The sequence below is a fragment of the Gopherus flavomarginatus genome, chromosome 3 (assembly GCF_025201925.1).
Source record: "Gopherus flavomarginatus isolate rGopFla2 chromosome 3, rGopFla2.mat.asm, whole genome shotgun sequence".
In the NCBI taxonomy this organism is placed as follows: Eukaryota; Metazoa; Chordata; order Testudines; family Testudinidae; genus Gopherus; species Gopherus flavomarginatus.
The window spans coordinates 272,133,493-272,151,617 of NC_066619.1; the positions used below are offsets into that span (position 1 = coordinate 272,133,493).

An 18,125-nucleotide genomic window follows, 5' to 3' on the forward strand; every position below is an offset into this window, starting at 1 on the left:
GAGGTCATACAGGAAATCCATGGTGGGGAGTAGAACCCAGGTCTCTCAGGGCTAGCTCCCTGTCCATGGCAGCGGCCTCTCTCTCTCTCTGCTGGAAAAAAAAAAAAAAGACTGACAAATGGGAGCAAAACCAAGGCGGACAGTTCGCTGAGATTCCAGCAAGCAGTCCTAGTGGGTTGGGCTGGCTGTCATGGTTGACAGCATGAAAATCAGCACAGAGGCCAGGAAGGACAGAGAATGAGAGTCAGATGAGAGCAGACCACTTAACCTGCAAGGGGTGGCAGGTTCTGCCCTAGTTGTAGAGCAATGGCTGCTGTGCAATTTTACATTTTAACTGAAAACCATTTTGTTTGGTCATTTTTTGTTTGAGAAAAGGAAGGAATGAGAAAGTGTCATGAGTATCAGATGGGTTTATGCCTCAAATTCTTAGAGTTTCAGCTCAACTCCAGAACAAAGAAGAGAAATTGCCTCCACAGAGTCCATAAAGTCAACGTTTATGATCATGATTTATATTATTCACTGGGTACCATCTGTGTGCCCAGCACTGTTCAGAATGTCAAAAAATGTAGTTCCTGAGCCAATGTGTATAAAATGTGTAGCCCTGGATAAGATGGTTCAGATATTTAAGTATGAAGTGTATAGTTATTAAGCATATGTTAATATCTATGAGTGGAGGCACCAATGGCAATAAAAGTTTTACTGAATTAAGGACTAGAAGACCCTTCAGCTTTCTTTCAAGAGGAAGAGCTGCCCAGAGCTCCTGTGCCTGTTTATTTTCCTTTCCCACCTGCAGTGCCCTGTTCTACATCAGAAGTTTCAGTTTTTGTCTCAACTTCAAAATGTGGAATTTTCTTGGTGTTTGGTTTTAAATATTCTCCTGTGAGAACTGCAACTCAATCACTGTAGTGTTGTGTTTAAGAGCCTTTCGGAAAATAACTAGCCTTTAAACAGAAGTGACTTGGAAGTGTCAGCTTCACTTCTGTTTAAGGTCAGTTTCTAGTCCAGGGGTCCTCAATTCAGTGCCCACGGGAGCCATTGTGCCCACCGGGACATCTAAGTGCGCCCGCATACTGGCCGGTGGAAGAGCATCCGCCGAAATGCTGCCGACAAACTGTGTCATCCAGAGGTGTCGCTGCCGAAATGCCACCGATTTTTGGCAGTATTTTGATAGTGATGCCTCTGGATGCTGCTGCTTGTCAGTAGAATTTCGGTGGCAACACCTATTGACATTGCCACTTGTTGGCTGAATTTCAGCAGATGCTTGTCTACCACCACAGTCCTCTGTGGCTCATCGTCTGATGCCCACCAGACAAAAAGGGTTGGGGACCACTGTTCTAGTCTATTATTTCTAGTGAGGCAACACCTCTAGAGCTGCAGACAGGTGCAGTATAAACCCATGGGGCCTTGCCCTAATAGGATGTTTCCGAAGTTAAATGATCTATTCCAAGGTTGGTGAACTGCAAAAAAATGATAGAAAGTAATCTAGATTTTTCTAGAATTGTTTCAACTGTTTTATTCAAGAGTTAGTAACAAAGTAAGAATATATATTAAAATTTTAAACTTAGCTTGTGTCCCTTCAGTGACTTGATACAAGATGTGAGCATATGTACTAGAGCTGAGACACAGCTAACATTTATTTCTCTTTTTTAATATAGGAACTATATACAGTGCTCCTGTCAGGTAATTTATAAATTATCTGCCAAAAAACCCCTGGAGTTTTCAGGTACCTAAGTAGCCCATGGAATCATGGTTAAAGTTGCTTCCCACACACATCAAAATCTGAAATGGCGCCCCTCTCGATTCCCCATTGGTAAAAGAGAGATAATATTTCCCTATTTCACACAGATATTGTGACGATAAAATGCATTAATGCGTGTGAAGTGCTCAGATACTCTGATGATGAGGGCCATTATAATACCAAAGATATTCATATTTAAGATGTTGTAATGGCAAGGCTCCCACCTCTCACGAGGTCAGCTGTGTCTGCACTTCTCAGTTTATGGTGACCCCATTCTGGCAGTTTCTCTGGTTGTTTCTAGTGATTCAGCTCCCCGGCCAAGTCACACACCATCTGTATGGAACACAACTCAAATAGACCCCTTCTGGGGTTCTAGTCCAATAACATGTTTCAGCGCTCACAACCCTGGTAGGGGGCCGTGCTCATAAGGCTTCCTCCCTGCAAATTCTTCACCCACTCTGGTCTGCTTTTGCCCCAGCTGGGTCTCTTAACAGTTCAGGTCTCCCTTTGGGGGGTTATCACTGTCCAATTGTAGGCCACTTCCCCAGTGGCCTATGAGGGTGTGGTGGACCCGGGCTCACCCACCATTCCAGGTCCCAGCCCAGGGACCCTAAGAGTAACAGCCACACTTCACTGTGTCCCTTTAACTAAACTGCTTTCAATTCCCTGAGCCACTTTCCTGCAGCCCCAGCCTTCACCAATACTTCACCCGTATCTCATGGCTCTTCTATGTTCAGGCCCAACACCCAGACAGGAGCTCTTTTTTGCTCCCATGGTCTTTGCCAGCACTGAACTGTCCATGTTGCTGCAGTTCCCTTTGGCCAGCCAGGAGCACCATCTGCACTCCACTGACTCCAGCAAGGAACTGACTCTGGGGTACACTACAGAGCCTTTTATATTAGCCTGCAATCCTTTGATTGGCTAGTGCCTTGCAGCCTCCCTATGATTGGCTGCTTCCTGTACAGTCTCTCTCTAGGCCACTTGGAAGAGCTCTGCTCCTTTCCTGGGGTAGGTGTGGCAGGACCCTGAAGCCTCCAGCAGGGGGCTCTGGGCCTAGTCTACCTTGTCACACCCCTCCTCCGCCATAGACAGGATTAGAGGGGTAGTTCTATAGAGGGTAATCTCTTTTTTAACCCATATTTTGTCCCACTTCAGCAGGGTCTTCTCCCTCCCAGACCTCTCTGTCTGAAGAGCTACTGGTAATAGTCTCTGTGCCCAATCTACCATGATATGTCTAAACTTTATCTCAATTTCTCTCATTCCATTTATTTAAAGTAATGTATGTTTAGAACCCATCATTATGCTATTTCAAAGGGAGTTCAGCAGTTTGCAAGCAGTATGCTCCCCCATCCTGCCCCCTGTATTAGAACTGAAACTTTATACCTCAGTAATATTTTCTGTAAACAAGGGCTACTTTGCAGAAATAGTGCTTTTTACAGTTTTGCCAGGAGGCACAAACAATCCCAAACTGTTCTAAAGACTTAAAGACTAAAGGAGCTAAATTATCCTTTTCACCAGGGACAAGATTTTGACTTTTTAAAAATGTTATAACAAATAAACTTTTGAAACAGCATTGAAACAGTTTTGTGACTTTTAAAGGTAAAATAACCAAAATTCATGTTTTAGGGTTAGTGAAATAAAATTGACATTTGTAAATTGTGCAGAAGCAAAGTCTTTTGCCAAAGAATCCAGCAACTTTAGAAAAGAAACATCTCTTCCTCTCCTTCCCCCCACCCACCCCACCCCCAAAAAAACTTTCTTTTTCAGCAAAAGAATTTTTAAGCACAGGATTACAATTAAATAAATAAAGTGTTTGAAAGCTACACTCTCGTGCATTTTTAAAATAATGCAAGCATGTTTTTACATTTTAAAAGGGTGCTAAGATTATTTAATTTTCATAATTATCATCTCTGCAAGAAAGCAAACTAAAATTTTATAATGTTTTGTCTAAATGACTTGCATAGTAAGAAACACCCTGTAAAAATAGTTTACAGGAATGTAAATTGTGAAAAAATAAGTTCCTGAGAACAGCAATGGTATACAAAACCTGCATGTAAAGAAGGGTTTGATATTTTTTTAAAATGTCAAAAGGAGTGTTATAGCTTGCTAAATGTTTAAAGGAGCTCTTTAAAAAGCAAACCAACACTATTTAATGTTTTGACTAAATGAATTGCCCAGAACACAAAATAATAGCCCAACAAAAACTGCTCTCTGTAAATTGTGAAGAAAACTTTGAAATCCATAATACATTAAAACCTCATAATGGATGGGTTTAACAATAATTAAAACACACACATACGCACACAACAAAAGCCATAGCTTTATGGCTGCATGAAGTTTATAGGTAAGTGTGTAGCCTCTGATACGGTTATCAGACGAAACAACCCCCCTTACCCACTGTGATGATGCGGTTCTGGCAGGATCCCACTGAGAATGCCAATTCAGGACAAATCGCTTAAACAGGGCAGTTACAGCCCAAGGCTGGGGTTTCTCCACCTCTAAGGAAAACCAAATCAGCCAGACAAACAGGACTTTGGTTTCGCCTCACTGGCTAACCACAAGTCACACAAGCAATTTCCTTAGACACTCCAGTCTTCCAGTATCACCACCAGTGCCACTCTTCCTGAAGATGAATGGTTATGAAAACCAACAACCCAATAAAAGCAAAAGGTTCTCTCAATCCCAAAGAATCAAGCCCCAGACCCAGGTAAATATACACAAGAGATCTTACCCACAAATCATGCTGTTGCCAATCCTTTAGAATCTAAAATCTAAAGGTTTATTCATACAAGGAAAAAGATAGAGATGAGAGCTAGAATTGGTTAAATAGAATCAATTACATACAGTAATGGCAAAGTTCTTAGTTTAGGCTTGTAGCAATGATGGAGTAAACTGCAGGTTCAAATCCAATCTCTGGAGTACATCCACAGTGGGGATGGGTCATTCAGTCCTTTGTTCAGAGCTTCAGGTTGCAGCAAAGTCCCTCCAAAGGTAAGAAGCAGGATTGAAGACAAGATGGAGATGAGGCATTAGCCTTATATAGGCTCTTCCAGGGGTAAGAACACTTCTTTGTTCTCACTGTGGAAAATTACAGCAAAATGGAGTCTGCAGTCACATGGGCAAGTTCCTGCACATCCTGCTGAGTTACAAGGCGTATTTGCCTCCTCTCAATGGGTCAATTGTGAGCTGATGGTCCTTAATGGGCCATCAAGCAGGCTAGGCAGAGCTAACACGAACTTGTCTGGGATGTCTCCCAGAAGCATAGCACAAAGTTGAAATACAGACAGTATAGAGCTAATACTCATAAATTCAACTACAAAATGATACATACATATAGACCACATAATCATAACCAGCATCCTATAACCTGGTCTTAGACACCTCATATGACCCCCTTTACATAAGATTTGGTGCCATTATAGGACCTTTGTTGCAACCATGTTCTATATGATCCCAGTTTATATCAATAAAGTCACACCCACCCTTCCACTTCTTGCCTTTTTCCAAATTTAAAACTGTCAGCTTCTCCATGCTCTTTTGTTAAACATACAGTTTTTAATCATAGTAAGTGTGGTTTTGGTTTTTTTAAAATATTTTAAAATTTTAGGGCATCAGGTGGGACATAGAGGACAAGAGCTGTCCTGGATTTTAAAGGAATATTCTTAACTGACAAATCTTTTTTAGTGAAACAGTTTTTTTGGTGGTTGTTAGTTGTCATGCTTTAGCATGGACAAGTGTTTATCATACAGGAACAGTTTCCCTCTTTATAAGGCATTATCTTGCCCATACAATGGACTATGAGGAATAATAAATAAGATTAACAAAAGCACTGGGGGTTAACATGCTTGGAGTTATTTTGTAGCAGAACCTGCAAAACAACAATTACATTTTTATTTTTATTACATTGTCTAGAGACCTTAGAGAATTAATTTTTCATTTTTATATAACACTTGACAATTTACGTTTATACAAGCTATAACCCTAAATGCGTTACAGTATTAAATAATACAAGCCAGAAGACAAGAGACCTAAGAAATTACTGAAAACAGAGGTGTCTTGATGAATGAAGCCCTAATGCAGAGGGCCTGAGGAGAAATTAAAAGGCACATCTGTCACAGAGTGTGGGGGAGTCAAGGCCCTGCACCCCCTACTTCCTGCAATTCACCATGTCTCTCAGCCAGCCAGTAAAACAGAAGGTTTGTTAGACAACAGCAGCACAGTCTAAAACAGAGCTTGTAGGTACAGAAAACTGGACCCCTCAGTCAAGTCCCTCTTGGGAGGTGGAGAGCTCAGACCGAGGTTCTGAACCTCCACCCCCACCTCTCCAGCCAGCTCCAAACTGAAACCCTTTCCTGCTGCCTCACCAAGCCCCACACACTCCAGCCCCTCCTCCAGCCGTTGTCCAGTTTCCCGGACAGATGGTGTCACCTGGCCCCAACCCCCTCCTGGGCTCAGGTTATGAAGGGCAGCTACCATCATTTACCTGTTGGATGTCAAGTATCATCCCACAGTGAAGTCACTCCCTTATTTCTCATCACCATCTAATTTTGGTGCAGTACCCCAGGGAAACGGAGGCAAGCCCCACGTTAGCAGAAGACAATATACTATTAAAACTCCCACGCAACATTACAAGGTTAATACTCCTTACTCCATCACAACAGCTGAAGTGAAAGAGGGTATGAGTTAAGAGGGGTCCAGGGCCCAGGCACCCCACTGCCTATATTCCTCATGCACAAGCACACAAGGGTCCTTGTCGGAGGAACAGAACATCCATATGCTTTTTGTTGTTGACAAATGATTATTAGGGAAGGCAGTATGTTTGTGGCCCTAGAGGCTTCCACATTTAGTTTGTTAGCCACAGCCATCAAGAGGTGTTTGACTATGATTAAAAGGAGGCCTCATGATGCAAATAAAAAGTACAGGGGCTTCCTTCTTATTGGTACAAGTTGGCTTATTTTGGTTTCCCTTTATGTGCATATTTTTACATTGGTAAAGTCCAGTAAACATAATGTCTCTAAGCATAAAAACGCAAAGAGATCTAGGACACTGCTTAGGACATTTATTGCCCGTTGGTTTCATTGTTTATTTTGTGCCTTATACACATAGCCTGCAAAGTAAAAGTATGCACAGTTTTATGTAAGGCTGACTGGTCTGTTGCCTTGGTGGTTGTTAATTCTGCCCTGAATATCAACATTTACAGTATGGCCAGCAAAGAAATGCAGCGGGTTTTCTTTCGTCTTGTTTGTGTCTGTCTAGTGAAGACAGCATGGCCAGAGATTCGCCTATTCAGCCCAACGCAGTCAGGCAAAAGTCAATGTATGGCTTTTTAGGATACAATTTTTTCAATTTTATGCTGTTAAAACATAGGGAAAAGCATTAATCACTTGTTTAACTTCATCACCTTTTTACCACATAACTTGTTTTGGTTTGGGTTTTCATTCGGTAAGAGTACTGACTCGGGAAAGCGTAAGATGTACAAATAAGACAATAGTAAGGGTGCAACATTGCCCATCCTCCTGTGCCCTAAAACAGAAGTTCCTCCTTACTTAGGGAGGGAGAACAATGCACTTTTGAAACATTAGCCCTAAACTTTTGGCTAAGAGTATTGCAGAGCCATCGTATAAAAGCGGATGGGCCATTCAAACTCACCCATTGATTAAAGATGGAAGAGCCTAATAAGGGTATGGCTACATTTGGAATTTCAAAGCGCTGCCCCAGCAGCGCTTTGAAGTGTGAGTGTAGTCGGAGCGGCCACGCTGGGAGAGAGCTCTCCCAGCGCTGCATGTAAACAACATCCCTTACGGGTGTAGTGTGCAGTGCTGGGAGCTGCGCTCCCATCGCTGCCGCCCTGATTACACTGACGCTTTACAGCGCTGTATCTTGCAGCACTCAGGGGAGGTGTTTTTTCACACCCCTGAGAGCGAAAGTTGCAACGCTGTAAAGTGTGAGTGTAGCCATGGCCTAAAAGTCCCTGGCCAACACCAGCAGTCAAGTGGCTGATGAAGAGGTGTTATACAGGCAAAGTTGCGGGAATTGGAGAAACAAATATATTGTTGACACAAATGGTGTTTGAGACATGTTAGCAGCCGATGAATGTGATCACCAGGACAACGCAGAGGAGAAACACAAGGCCAGACCACTGACCCAAGTTTTGTTTGCGACTCCCACACGTCCCAACCAGGATACCCCAAGTAATTCCAATGGAGAGTTATACAGAGACCAGTCACAGGTATGTTGTATTTAAGAATCTGTAGGGGCTTAGAGGGGACCTGACCGCTGTAGCTCAACTGAATAAAGCCTTTTGGACTGAGCCCATATAGAGGCAATTTGGTGTTTTTTAAAGCCGCAGGCTAAAGAGGTCTCTTGACACACAAAGTAAAAGGTTTTAAAAGCACATGATAAAAAAAATACAAAGGTGCCTTTCACATTTCTTACTGTACATTTTTCAGCTGCTGAGTGATTGTTCTTCAGAGGATTGAGGGAATCTGAACACTGACAGCTCCGAAGACGTGAACAAATTGGGCCAATTTTGCTTTTGCCAAGGCTCAAAACCAGATATTCAACAGGATGCCAAAAGAGAAGGGAATGCTTATTCTCTAGGCCTGTACTATCTAATTTTGAGGAACAAATATGATATTGAGCTTGTGCAAGGCTGTAACCGTAAAACTGTTCTGTATTCAATGGTACGAGTTGTTGTGCACGGAATCATCAAGCCTACCTGAGAGAGAAACAATCTGAGAACTTCCTAGGGTGCATCCTTAATGACTTCGGCCAGAGCAGTCAAGACTTTGTGAACTAGACCATAAATGAAATGAATTGTAAAAATAAAAGAAATTAGTGATAACTTGTGCATGAAGAGTGTTTTAAATATCATCACATTGGGATATGCACTGCAGTGCCTCTGTTTAACCCAGGAGCATTCAACTCAAGGGGCAGCGGCTTCTTCATTCAGCGAATTACAAAATCCTGTTGAGCAACAGTTAGATGTGCTATGGGAACAGAATGGAGGATGTTGTAAAAATAAAACAGAAGTGTGTGGTTTAAATGTCAGTTGCAAATGATTGTACAAAGTGTGTTTTGATGGAGCTCCCCAGTAGTGGGCCGGGTATCATACAAACAGATCAACAAACAGCTACACAACCCTATCTTGGGCAAAGCCTATCAAAGCACAGCCCCCACCAAGCAAACCGGTATAGGAAAATATAGTCCATAAAGGCAGTAGTAATGCTTACCTGCCCCACAATATTGTTGTGTAGCTTCATTTCAGAAATGTACCTCCTAGAACAGGCAGGCACGTCCAGAAAAGCCCAAACATGTTTCAACATATTCAGACCTGTCTTTCTTGTCATGAGGTTTGGGTGGGGGGGGGGGGGGTAATAGAAGGTACATTTCTGAAAACCTTTTTTGTGTTGAAACATGTTCAGGACAAAATTAGAACAGCTAACAAAATGAGTTAACATCTATCAAGGGAGATAAAAGGCAATAAAAAGAGGTTTATAAACAAGAGAAAGATAGCAAAATGTTTCTACTGCATTAAGCAGCATCTCATTGACTGCAATTTCGGTGGCAGAGTACATTTTTTCTGGAGCAGGCTGGTAAAGCACCTCAGTTTTCTTGTGGCACCTTATAGACTAACAGACATTTTGGAGCATGAGCTTTCGTGGGTGAATACCCACTTCGTTAGATGTATGTAGTGGAATTTGCCAGGGGCAGGTATATATATGCAAGCAAGCTAGAGATAACGAGGTTAGTTCTGTCAGGGAGGATGAGGCCCTCTTCTAGCAGTTGAGGTGTGAAAACCAAGCTCAGCAGTTTCTATTCTCTGGTCCTGAAGTTTTTTTGCTGCAGGATGGCCACCTTAAGGTCTGCTACAACTAACTCCTCAGACAGAAACCAACAGCTACAAAATCTCCACCAAGCATTCTCAAAACTACAATACCCGCATGAGGAAATAAGGAAACAGATCAACAGAGCCAGACGTGTACCCAGAAGCCTCCTACTGCAAGACAAACCCAAGAAAGAAAACAACAGGACTCCACTGGCCATCACATACAGTCCCCAGCTAAAACCCCTCCAACGCATCATCAGAGATCTACAACCCATCCTGGACAATGATCCCACACTTTCACAGGCCTTGGGTGGCAGGCCAGTCCTCGCCCACAGACAACCTGCCAACCTGAAACATATTCTCACCAGTAACTGCACACCGCACCATGGTAACTCTAGCTCAGGAACCAATCCATGCAACAAACCTCGATGCCAACTCTGCCCATATATCTACACCTGCAAAACCATCACAGGACCAAAGCAGGTCAGCCACACCATCACCGGTTCATTCATCTGCAAGTCCACCAATGTAATATACGCCATCATATGCCAGCAATGCCCCTCTGCTATGTACATCAGCCAAACTGGACAGTCTCTACGGAAAAGGATAAATGGACACAAATTAGGTATTAGGAATGGCAATATACACAAACCTGTAGGAGAACACTTCAACCTCCCTGGCCACACTATAGCAGACCTTAAGGTGGCCATCCTGCAGCAAAAAAACTTCAGGACCAGACTTCAAAGAGAAACTGCTGAGCTTCATTTCATCTGCGAATTTGACACCATCAGCTCAGGATTAAACAAAGACTGTGAATGGCTTGCCAACTACAAAACCAGTTTCTCCTCCCTTGGTTTTCACACCTCAACTGCTAGATCAGGGCCTCATCCTCCTTGACTGAACTAACCTCGTTATCTCTAGCTTGCTTGCATGTATACATCTACCCCTGGAAATTTCCACTACATGCATCCGACAAAGTGGCTATTCACCCACGAAAGCTCATGCTCCAAAACGTCTGTTAGTCTATAAGGTGCCACAGGATTCTTTGCTGCTTTTACAGATCCAGACTAACACGGCTACCCCCCTGATACTCAGTTTTCTTGAGGCTGATAGAGAACCCAAATCACTTTGCTGACCTGAAAAAGCAGTCCAGTAGAGGCTGCATGTCTTCGAGAGTATGTGCTACAGTTGCACAATCAGCAAAGAGGAACTCTCTGACAAGAGTCATGCACTTTAGTGACACTCATAGGCACTGGAAATTGAAGATGCTGCCATCTATGTTGCAATGCTTGTAAATACTCCGGTCACAGTCTTTAAAAGGATCTAGCACAGGGGTCAGCAATCTTTCAGAAGTGCTGTGCCGAGACTTCATTTATTCACTCTAATTTAAGGTTTTGCATCCCAGTAATATCTTTTAACGTTTTTAGATGGTCTCTTTCTATAAGTTTATAATATATAACTAAACTATTGTTGTATGAAAAGTAAATAAGGTTTTAAAAAATGTTTAAGAAGCTTCATTTAAAATTAAATTAAAATACAGAGCCCCCCCAGACCGGTGGCCAGGACCCAGGCACTGTGAGTGCCATTCAATAGGTTGCCTTCCCCTGATCTAGCAGCATAGCACCAAAGAGAATGGTAAATAATATAGGTGCAAGCATACAGCATGACTTCATGACCATCTGTGACAAAGAAAGGCTCTGATGAAGCACCATGTTCCAGCCCTTTAGCCAGTATGCTGACATGGAATAAGTGCACGATGCTGAAGAATTTGTGTGAGCATCCAACTTTGTGCAAGATCCACCAGAGACCATCTTGACTAACAATGCCGGAGGCCTTTGTCAGGTCTACAAACACTATATAGAAGTGCCAGGAAGAAAACTGTAACCTATCTTGTATTTGGCAAGCAGCAAAAGTCATGGTCACCGATCCACATCCTGCGTGGAAGCTGCAATGATACTATGAGAAAATGTTATCGGTGATGGGGAGAATGTATTGAACAAGACACATGCCAAAATCTTCCCTGCACGGAATGAGGCGAGATCCGATGATGGTTGTCACAGACTGCTTGGTCATCTTTGGGATCATATGTATGGTCAATTGAGGCATCCTTGAGGTATAGTTTCCTACTCCCAGATAGCACTGAAGAGCCACGTGAGCATTCGAGATGTGCGATAGACACCATGCTTATAGACTTCTGGTTGCATTCCATCTAAACCAGGTGCCTTTCCTTGACAGCTGTTTGATAATGACCTCTGTCTTAATACAACCCGGTCTACTGAGTTCTTCATGTATTGGAAACTGTGGCATACCGTCAATAACAGCTAGCGTTCATAGAGCAAGATTAAAAAAATTGATTTCTCTTATCATCACAAACACAGAAAAAGCTTTGGATAGAATATAATGGAACTTCTGATCTTAAATTCTATCCTCTAAGGACACTGGCCCCCGTTTCCTAAGTGAAAACTGTTCTTTATATCAGCACCAAATCCGGTGTGCCAGTCAACGGGGTTAAATCTGCCCTGTTTGAATTACATAGGAGAATTAGGCAGGAATGTCCATTGTCTCCTTTACTTTTCACATTGGCCATGGAGCCTTTCTTCACAGAAGAAAAGGAAAAATTAATCTATCACAGGAATAAAACTTGCAGGAATTCATTAAAAATAGCTTTGTGTGTAGATTATTTAATATTTTTAGCTAATGTGAATATTTCCCTGAAATTAGTATCTAAAGAAATCCATTACTCCACAAATTATATCTGGCTTTAAAATAAATTATGCCAAAACTAAAATGATAGCTATACATGCGCCAGACTCTGAGAAGTCATACTTACAGAAAACACGTAGTTACTAATGGGCAGCCAATTCAGGTCTCAAAACAACCTAGAAAAGTTGTTTGATTTAAATATTAAACCACTACCTCAGCAAACGAAACAAGATTTATAGTGCTGAGGGAAGAATGCAATTTCTTGGTATGGAAGAACAGCCACAATCAAATTAATATTTTACCAAGGACTTTTTGTTTGTTTCTTTCAACATATTCCTCTAATTATCCCACATAACACTGTAGCAGGAATACAGAGAATGTTATTAGAATTCATATGGAATAAGAAAAGATGGAGTGCAAGTGCAGGTACTTTGTATAGACCCATTAAACCCAGGTGGACTAGCTTTTCCAACTACTATATGGTACTAGCAAGCCAGCCAGCAGACTGGGGGTGTTCTAACCTCGCCAAATACTGAGCCTTTACTGAACAAGAAAACTGTTGCAATGTAAATATTACTGTGACGTTTCACTCCATATTCTTTATCAGAGTATGCTTATGACATGAATATGACATAACTGACATGCACTTTATGCAATATGGCTCTTGTAAGGTATAACTGGAAAGGTTATGATTTATTGAATGTGATTATCCAACTTGTATCATTTCTGTATCTGAAGTTAGGAATATTAACTATGTGTCTGTATTTCAAATGTGTTACTTGGAGTGCCAACCCCAACCAGCCCTTCAGGTACAACAATGGAAAAGCCAGACAGGGCTAATAGGCCATTAGCAGAGACAATGGCTGTGAAAGACCTTAGTCTTCCTGTGGACGCTGGGGACAGCCTACGAGCAATGACTGCCACAGCCACGCAGAGACCGAGTCATCTGGTACTGGATACCCTTCCTCCCCTTTTGGAACGCCAGTGGTTTCCCATGAGGAGACAAAGGGTTCTCGCCTTACACAAGAGCTATATAAGGCAGGGGAATGACATCATCGCGGTTGTCCTGTGCCTCCCCACCCAAAGAAACACTGAAAAAGACCGGAAAGCAAGAACTGAACAAGGGGGAGAAGGTTTGAGCTCAAGCTGGAAAGGCATCTAGCTTGTGAGTAATAATACCTGAGATCTCAAGCTGGAGACCAGTGCAGCTGCCTTTCAAGACTTTCTGTAATCTGCCTGCAACAATATCTAGGGTGAGAAATTACTATTTGTAACCAGTTTCTTCAGCGAAACTAGCTTATTTTGCGTGTTTGGTTTCATTTGCCTACTAATCTGCTTTGTTTGGTCTCTCTCTTTTATTCACTTAAAATGCACCTTTTGTAGTTAATAAAACTTGTTTTATTATTAAACCCAGTTTCTGTAATTTCTGTAAACCCACCCCTTCTTGTCAACTGTTGAGAATAGCCCACTTCCACCTTAATGGAATTGGTTCATTAGCACTGACCTCCCCCACATGGTAAGGCAATTCCCATCTTTTCATATGCTGTGTATTTACACCTCCCTACTGTATGTTCCACTCCAAGCATCTGATGAAGTGGGTTTTAGCCCACAAAAGCTTATGCCCAAATAAATTTGTTAGTCTCTATGGTGTCACAAGGACTCCTCATTGTTTTTGTCTTCCAACAGTGGCCCGTGCCTGATGCTTCAAAGGGAATGAGCAGAACAGGGCAATTATCAAGTGATTCATCCCTTCTTGTTCAGTCCCAGCTTCTGGCAGTCAGAAGTTTACAGACACCCAGAGCATGGGATTGTAGCCCTGACCATCCTAATAACCATTGAGGGACCTATCCTTCAGGAACTTACCTAAATCTTTTTTGAACCTTGTTATACTTTTGGCCTTCACATGGCCTGATAACACTCAATATGAGCAAACAAGACAGTCCCAACCAGTAAGATAAAATTACACACCCACACGCACATGCTTCAACTGCTAAAGAAAATTAAAGCATAGATATACAGTTAATGCCAATTCATCGTTTTATTGAAAACGGATCTTATCAAACAAACCAGATTTCACTCGGATGAGATAATAACTTTAAGATACCTGCACAGAGATAACATACTTTATGTCAGGCATTGGTCTTCGTACCATGCCACGTTCTGATTTAAAAAGTGGCACTAAACAGTAACTACAGAGCACATATTAAATGGATTAAGAGCTGGCTCACTGACAGATCTCAAAAAGTAGTTAACAGGGAATCATCATGTAAGGAGGACGTTTCTAATGGAATTACGAAGGCACCGATACTAGGCCTGACACTATTAAACATTTTCATCAGTGATCTGGAAGGAAATATAAAATCACCGCTGACACTATTTGTGGATGACCAAGATTTCATGAATAGTAAATGAGGAGAACAGGGCACTCATACATAGTAACCTTGATCACATAGTAAGCTTGGTCCAGTCAAAGACAGTTAGTTTTGATACAGTCAAATGCAAATGAAACATCTAGGAACAAGGAATGTAGGACATATCTACAGAACAAGGCTTTCAAGGCGGCACTTCCATGATTCTGAAAAGGATATAGGGGGTCACAGTGGAGAAGCAACTGAACATGAGCTCCCAGTGCAATGCTGTAACAAACAATGTATAAACAGAGTTGCAGTGAGCAGGAATAGGGAGGGGATTTTATATAGTATTGGTGAGATCAATACTGGAATACTGCATGAAGTTCTGGTGTTCTCGTTTTAAAAAGAATACTGAAAAAATGGAACGCGTGCAGAAAAGAGCCACAAAAATGATTCAAAGGTTGGAGAAAATGTCTTACAGCGAGAGACTTAAAAAGCTCACTCTCTCTAGGTTATCAAAAAGACAGGGGTGACTTGATTACTGCATATAGATGCCTTCACGTAGAGAAAATCCCAGGTGCTGAAGTGCTCTTTAATCTACCAGACAAAGGCATAACAAGAATCAATGGCTGGAAGCTGAAGCCAGACAAATCCAAACAGAAATTAAGCACAAATGTCTAAACTACTGTTATTGGCAATTGGAACAAATTCCCAAGGAAAGCGGTAGATTCTCCTTCTCTTGATGTCTGCACATCAAGACTGGATGCCTTTCTGGAAGATATCCTTTAGTCAAACAAGTTACTGGGTTCAATTACAGGGGCAACTGGTTGAATTTAACGGCCTATGACATGCAGGAGATCAGACTAGATTACAGAATAGTCCCTTCTGGCCTTGAATTCTATGAATCCATACAATGTCATAGTCTTGGCACTGCATTTTCCCCACTTTGAGTCTCCTAGTTCAATGCACAAGTACAAACAGTTTGTCCATAGAACTTTTCAGAACACAGTGGCCAAAGCAGCAGATAATAGCCACATGCCTATTATGCAAGCGAGGAAAGAATGTGTTGATCCAGCTTTTGCAATGCCGATCTATAGCCCACTTCCTCTCTTGCCCCCAGCCCTACTTCAATAACAAGTTACATTATATAGAGATATTGGTATTAGCCCTGCCCACATTACAACATTCTTAACAGCAGGTACTCAGTGCAGGCTGTAGGTCGTATTTGGCACTCACTTTTGATTCCCAATAAATCCTGAAGTTGTGAAGCACATCCTCCACTCAGACTGGATCTCAGCTGGGAGAAAAACCATGCTCTTCTCAGTTATACAGTGTGTGAACTCTCCAGAGTTTCTTCAAGTTTGTTTTCTCGACCACTTGATTCTCTCCCCTTTGATATTTGTACAAAGCACTGGTAAGACCTCATCCGGAATGTTATTTACAATACTGGTCACCCACGTTGAAGAACGATGAATTCAGACTGGAATAGGTGAAGAAAATGCTACTAGGAAGATCAAGATAATGGAGAACATATCAATGAGTGGAGACTAAAAGAACTTGGCTCGTTTAGCCTAGTAAAAAACATAGGGTCACAGGGGATACGAGTACGCTCAATAAATAGATCGGAGGTAAACAGCAGCATGAGCGAAAAGCTATTTAAGCTAAAGGGTAATGTTGGCACAATAGATGTAAAGGAACAATTATTAAATTTAGGCTGGAAGTTAGGTTTTTAGCCATCAGGAGTGGAAGTCTGGAACACATTTATAAAATGAGGTTACCTGTGGTAGCAGGGCACTGGACTAGATGACCCTTGCAGGGCTCTTCCAGTCCTATGTCCTTTTAGCATGCCTGCAAGAAACATCACAGCCATGGGCTTTGGAACAATGCATCAGCACTACAGACCACAGGTTTATCTCCATCACAGTCCAGGAACTTAGAACAGGGCTGAATTTGATCCTCCTTCTGGAGTATAATGCAGTAAAGAAATAGGCTAAAATTGCTCCCCTTCTAAAAAAAGCACAGATGAGCTTGCTCGTGAAGGGTGAGGGAGCTTGGGTAAGTGCATACATGCATTATTCCCTGAAACGTGCTTTTTGCTTTTCCTTTCCCTCAAATCTCACCTCCCTCCCCGTCACCAAGCCTCCTTTGTTTCCCATTTAAAAATGGCACCTGGCCCACCTCCAGATTAAGACATAGGCCTTGACTCTGCTTTGCTTTACCGGTATAGTGTTAGAAAATAACAGGTTAGGGAACAAGTTCTAAAAAGGGTTGTATGGCAATCCTGTTACACAACCCACATCAGAAGCGTGTCCTGTGCTCAGCCAGAGGTAAATCAACAAAGGTAGAGTCAGCATCCACTTTTCCTTTCTTTGAGTGCTCATTTTCCTTTGGCTTGTGTGGCTACGTGTGGTGCTGCTCCATCAATGTCAGCAGCAACCTGGCATTTCCCCGCCCACTATATACACATCAGCATTCAGTTAGCACATGAGAATTGTGTTGAGCTTAAGAGGGTCCATGCTTCTGTCCGAGAAATGATGGCAAAGCACTGCAGGGCACTGAGGGCATTTTCAAAAAACAATGCGAAAATTATGAGATGTGGAAAGTATTATGGGATGAAGAAAGTGGCATGGTGTGAACTTGACCCCTATCTCTAGGAAATCCTGAGACACGGCTATTCCACAAAGTACTCAAAAATATCACAAAAGACATTGTGCCAGACAGTGGAATGAGGCACACTGTGCTACCTGTGTTGCACCTAACTTTACACCAACACAAGCACTCCAGGTAAGCATGCACTGCACCGAAGCCAACAGCCCAGCACGCAAACACCCGAGCAACACACAAACTCTGGTGGCTGTTCACAGATGTTACTTATGCCAACCAAACTTCATAGTATAGACACAGCCTTAGTTACACTGAAGCCTAGGCTTATGCTCTCCTAGATAGTCAGAGTCACTCTCTGGCAAAAAGAGAGCAGAAGAGTAAGGTTCTGGAAAGTCAACCTTAAGGAAGAGATCCCACTGCTTATGGAATCAGAGATGCATGCAAGAATCCCTGCTGCTGGTGGGAGAGAGAAACGATGCTACCTGACCACCTCTGTGTAGTCTCCATTGTCGCCTCTGAAAGAGGAATAGGTTTCAAGCAACCTCCCTGCCTCGCCTTGCTGAAGGACAAGGCCTGGTGACAAAAGCCACCTCATGCTTCTTTTCTGTGCAGGTCTCTCCTTTCTATGTCAGTGGTTACCTCTGTTACCTCTTATTCAAGACCAGGCTGCTAGACTAAAGTCCAAGTTACCACTCAGCACCCACTGGCAGAAGAGGTTGGTCTACATTCAGTCTCTATATACATCTCCAAGTACCTCAAGACTGGGTCGCAATCCCATTTGAATACCGTTGGGTTACAGATCTTTCATGGAGACTAACAGGGCTTTGTAGAATAGTCTCACATTGTATTTACACTACTCCATTTGCCTGTATTTTACATACATCAGCATTTTACATGTTAA

At 42.3% G+C, this 18,125-nt stretch overlaps 1 pseudogene; it reads left to right on the top strand.

Moving 5' to 3' along the window:
• The first annotated feature begins 5,270 nt into the window (after positions 1–5,270).
• Positions 5,271–7,377, top strand: LOC127048340 (sphingosine 1-phosphate receptor 3-like; annotated as a pseudogene).
• Positions 7,378–18,125: the final 10,748 nt, after the last annotated feature.